Here is a 5,497-nt window from a genome sequence, read left to right on the forward strand (position 1 = left end):
GTGGGTTGGCATTTCTTTGGGGGGCCGCACAGCCCTCCATGTGCTCGCCAGAGGTAGCCTGACTGCCATTAGGTACCATGATGAGATCCTCAGACCCTTTGTGAGACCATATGCTGGTGCGGTTGGCCTTGGGTTCCTCCTAATGCAAGACAATGCTAGACCTCATGTGGCTGGAGTGTGTCAGCAGTTCCTGCAAGAGGAAGGCATTGATGCTATGGACTGGCCCTCCCGTTCCCCAGACCTGAATCCAACTGAGCACAGCTGGGACATCATGTCTCGCTCCATGCTTTAGTCCAGGTCTGGGAGGAGATCCCTCAGGAGACCATCCGCCACCTCATCAGGGGCATGCCCAGGCGTTGCAGGGAGGTCATACAGGCACGTGGAGGCCACACACACTACTGAGCCTCATTTTGACTTGTTTTAAGGACATTGCATCAAAGTTGGATCAGCCTGTAGTGTGGTTTTCCACTTTAATTTTGAGTGTGACTCCAAATCCAGACCTCCATGGGTTGATAAATTTGATTTCCATTGATAATTTTTGTGTGATTTTGTTGTCAGCACATTCAACTATGTAAAGAAAAAAGTATTTAATAAGAATATTTCATTCATTCAGATCTAGGATGTGTTATTTTACCGTTCCCTTAATTTATTTGAGCAGTGTATACTTTAATAGCAAAAATAAAAGTAGAAGTATAAATGATTTCAAATTCCTTATTTTAAGCAAAGCAGACAGCACCATTTTCTTGTTTTTAAAATGTATGGATAGCCAGGGGGCACACTCCAACACTCAGACATCATTAACAAAAGATGCATTTGTGTTTAGTGAGTCTACCAGATAAGAGGCTGTAGCGATGAACAGGGATGTTCTCTGTTTAGTGAGTCTACCAGATTAGAGGCTGTAGAGATGTTCTCTGTTTAGTGAGTCTACCAGATAAGAGGCTGTAGCGATGACCAGGGATGTTCTCTGTTTAGTGAGTCTACCAGATAAGAGGCTGTAGCGATGACCAGGGATGTTCTCTGTTTAGTGAGTCTACCAGATAAGAGGCTGTAGAGATGACCAGGGATGTTCTCTGTTTAGTGAGTCTACCAGATAAGAGGCTGTAGAGATGACCAGGGATGTTCTCTGTTTAGTGAGTCTACCAGATAAGAGGCTGTAGAGATGACCAGGGATGTTCTCTGTTTAGTGAGTCTACCAGATTAGAGGCTGTAGAGATGTTCTCTGTTTAGTGAGTCTACCAGATAAGAGGCTGTAGAGATGACCAGGGATGTTCTCTGTTTAGTGAGTCTACCAGATAAGAGGCTGTAGAGATGACCAGGGATGTTCTCTGTTTAGTGAGTCTACCAGATAAGAGGCTGTAGAGATGACCAGGGATGTTCTCTGTTTAGTGAGTCTACCAGATAAGAGGCTGTAGAGATGACCAGGGATGTTCTCTGTTTAGTGAGTCTACCAGATAAGAGGCTGTAGAGATGACCAGGGATGTTCTCTGTTTAGTGAGTCTACCAGATAAGAGGCTGTAGAGATGACCAGGGATGTTCTCTGTTTAGTGAGTCTACCAGATTAGAGGCTGTAGAGATGTTCTCTGTTTAGTGAGTCTACCAGATAAGAGGCTGTAGAGATGACCAGGGATGTTCTCTGTTTAGTGAGTCTACCAGATAAGAGGCTGTAGAGATGACCAGGGATGTTCTCTGTTTAGTGAGTCTACCAGATAAGAGGCTGTAGAGATGACCAGGGATGTTCTCTGTTTAGTGAGTCTACCAGATAAGAGGCTGTAGAGATGACCAGGGATGTTTTCTTGATAAGTGTGTGAATTGAACCATTTTTGTCCTGCTAAGCGTTTAAAATGTAATGAGCACTTTTGGCTGTCAGGTCAAATGTACAGAGTAAAAAGTACATTCATTTTGTTTATGAATGTAGTGAAGTAAAAGTAAAAGTTGACAAAAATATAAATAGTAAAGTAAAGTACAGATACCCCACAAAATACTTAAGTAGTACTTTAAAGTATTTTTTACTTAAGTACTTTACACCACTGAGGCTTTATGTTTAATTTTTTTTTTTTTACCTTTATTTAACTCGGCAAGTCAGTTAAGAACAATTTCTTATTTACAATGACGGCCTAGGAACAGTGGGTTAACTGCCTGTTCAGGGGCAGAACGACAGCTCTGGGATTTGAACTTGCAACCTTTTGGTTGCTAGTCCAACGCTCTAACCACTAGGCTACCCTGCCACCATGTTCTATGAAAGGGTCTCACATAAAACAGCTACACAGACTATCAGACTATCAGCTACACAGACTATCTGCATTGACCATTTTGCACTAACCCTTTAGACTCGTCACATGCGCTGCTGCTGCTGTTTATTACCAATCATGTTGCCTAGTCACTTTACCCCTACCTATACGTTAGTGGAGGCTGGTGGCTTGATCAATAGAGGACGATGGGAGACGCTCAGTATAGGCGCGGAACGCACAGGGACGACAAAGTGGGCTTAAAGAAATCAAAGACAAAGGTGAAATAAATCAATCAATCAATGGAGGCTGGTAACTTAAAAAATTTAGGAGGATGGTATAGTGTGTTTAAAAAAATCGATAAAGACTAATTATTTTAACCTAAAGCATTTAATAATGACATTTATAGTACAATATTATGGGGAATGGGAATGAGAGGGCTACTTACAGTGTTGGGAAGGGATCACAGCAGTGATTGAATGAGGGTATGAAGCATGAGTTGAGGTGTTCAGAGACTTGACTTCAGTGCAGGACAGGATTTGACTGGGAAGACAAAAAACAATAACACTACACAGTCAGACAAAAGAGCTAATAATGAGTTAGTCCAAGTAAGGAGTAAAATCATTGATGTGTAATAATGTGATTGTCTCTACATACAGTAATGAAAGAACATTGATAGAGGTCCTCACAGTGCTTGGAGAGGAAACACTCAATGTGCCCGTGGATGAACGGGCACATGAGACGTGGCTTCAGTTCATGTCAGGAGAAAGTTGACAATGGCAGTAGAGTGGAGTAGTCATCACCTCTTAATCAGTGAACAGGAGGGGACTCAGCTGTAAATACAAAATGGCAGAGACATTCCATTACAGTTGCACCACTGTAGGTTTGAATAACGAGTTTCTCCATGAAGTTAAACTCGGATATCTCAAAATTCACAAAGTCAAATAGACTGAGCATCTCGCCCACTTGACACATCAAAGTACCTGACGATAACGGAAAACAAGCAAGCAGACTGGTGGCACCATAGGTCCCAGAGCGGTGGGGTAATTTTTTTTACCCCTGGGGCACGGAGTTTTTCCATATCTGTTACCCTAACCAGGAAAACTCTGGACCATATAAGGTATGACAGTGATGAATCAGTTGTCAAAAGGTTTTACAAGGGACCCGTTTTTCAGGGCACAGGGTTTTCTATGATGGGACTAGTTTCTTCAGGTCCCATGGTTTTAAAAAACTGAAGAAAAAAAACTCCTGGCCCTTGGGGAAGCAACTTGTTCACTTGAATCACATTCAGACTAAATTGGGAGGGGGATTTCCTCTACCCAGACACAGAGACAACAATTGATAGAGAATATAACTCACAGGGCTGAGCTTTATGCATGTTTGTATCGTGCAGGTCTATGCAACTGTAGGCCTTTAAAGAAATGTACTCACATCTGTAACCACTATTATGTTGATTGATTCATTCCAGTGAATCATTTGGGATTGAAAACGTATAGACAGCCTAGCCAGCCCAATTTGGAATATAAACCACATTTGATCACATCCACATTTTCTCCTGACACACAAATGTACTATAAACACAATACGTTACTAATTAGTTTACCCTGACCAAATGGACAGCGCACATAGGCTGTATGCAACAGCATTTATTAGTAGTCTACCGTTGATCAGACTGAAAAATTGTCTCGTTTTCATCGCATACACCATGTCAGATCTCTAATTGTAAGGTGTAGCATTTATGTAACAAGTTTGTGCTTGTGTTTGTCCCTAGTGATTATGTGGTATCATCTTTGCTAAATAAATATCGGAGGAATGTGGAAAGCCTACATGAACGCGCGCGGAAAAAAGTGTCAACCTCTCTTTAATCAAATGTATGATACGATGGAAGCTGTCAAATCCTTCTGATTTGATTTCGACATCCCAGAAAAGACAGTCGAAAGTTCCATATGTCCAGGAAGTAAAGCATCGTAACGTGCAATTACCGCTGTTAGCGGAACTTTCCCTCTTGTGGTGTCCTCTAAAAGCCTTTTATTGCGTGCCCAAAAACGCAATGGTGTGGATAATCCGCTTGAGAACATCCCAATTTCTTTTTACTGTCTCGTTGTGTTGTGCAGTTTGAATACGCAGACCTTCTTTGTGATCTATGCGGCTTTTTCCCAGAAGCGTAAATCTGATGTGGGTATTTATATGCTCCCTGCTTTTGTTTTGCCGTTTAGCTGAACGATCGATGTTCTTCAGGCCACTGCTTGCTGTTTGGGGTTTTAGGCTGGGTTTCTGTACAGCACTTTGAGATATCAGCTGATGTACGAAGGGCTATATAAATACATTTGATTTGATTTTGATCTGTACCCACCTTTCGACTAAGGCTCAGACTTCCAAAAAAAGCAGGCTAGCAATACAGGCGGCTTGATGACAGGCTCCCTGTAACCAGCTATACTGATACCAATTGGTATTGAACGCCCTCACCTTTGCATCTGTATTCATGAAACGAATACTCAGTTTTAATTCGCATCTTTTCCGTGTACCCCAGAGAATGAACGGGGTTTTTCAACAAAGTCAACAAAATTGTAGGTAATGTTGGCGTCGAAAACTGCACACTGGAGCTGGTAACGTTAGCAAGCTAGCTACTGCTACTAACAGGGCAAATTGAAAAAAATTGTACTAACTGGGCACAAACATACATTCTAAAACCAAGAAAACAATTTTTAATCTACTTCCTCCGTCTCTTGTAATTTGAAGAAACTAATTTGAAAAAATGCTCAACTATCTCTTTTCAATCTCTATCCAATAATGTCACCAAGTTTCTCAACACACAGAAACCCCAATACAACTCACTTTGTTCATTCTTTGATCCTAATCCTATGATTGGATGAACAACATGTCAGTTTATTCTGAAAAAGCTTTGATTGGTTGGAGGTCGTCCTCCGGAAGTGGTCATAATTACCATGTATGTCTATGGAAGGGGGTGAGGCCTACAAGCCTCCTAGGTTTCTATTGAAGTCAATGTACCCAGAGGAGGACAGAAACTAGCTGTTCCCTGGCTATACCATGGCGCTACCCCAGAGAGTGCTGTTGAAGTTACTATAGACCTTCATTGCAAAACAATGTGCTTTAATTATTTGGTGACATGAATATATTAGTATAGTTTAATCTAAAAATGATCACTTTTTTAGTGTTTCACTATTTTTATTTTTATGATATTTTACTGAGGAGGATGCTCCTCCCCTTCCTCCTCTGAGGAGCCTCCACTGGTATATGTACATATCTACCTC

At 41.5% G+C, this 5,497-nt stretch overlaps 1 long non-coding RNA gene across 1 annotated transcript; it reads right to left on the reverse strand.

Moving 5' to 3' along the window:
• Window positions 1-2,720: 2,720 nt before the first annotated feature.
• On the reverse strand, window positions 2,721-4,833 carry LOC116371871 (uncharacterized). The gene is made up of 3 exons (XR_004209048.1): window positions 4,579-4,833; window positions 2,915-3,058; window positions 2,721-2,768 (listed from the first exon to the last, which is right to left on the reverse strand). It is a non-coding gene; the product is annotated as an uncharacterized LOC116371871 (long non-coding RNA).
• Window positions 4,834-5,497: the final 664 nt, after the last annotated feature.

Source organism: Oncorhynchus kisutch, unplaced genomic scaffold (genome assembly GCF_002021735.2).
Source record: "Oncorhynchus kisutch isolate 150728-3 unplaced genomic scaffold, Okis_V2 scaffold3806, whole genome shotgun sequence".
Taxonomy (NCBI): domain Eukaryota; kingdom Metazoa; phylum Chordata; class Actinopteri; order Salmoniformes; family Salmonidae; genus Oncorhynchus; species Oncorhynchus kisutch.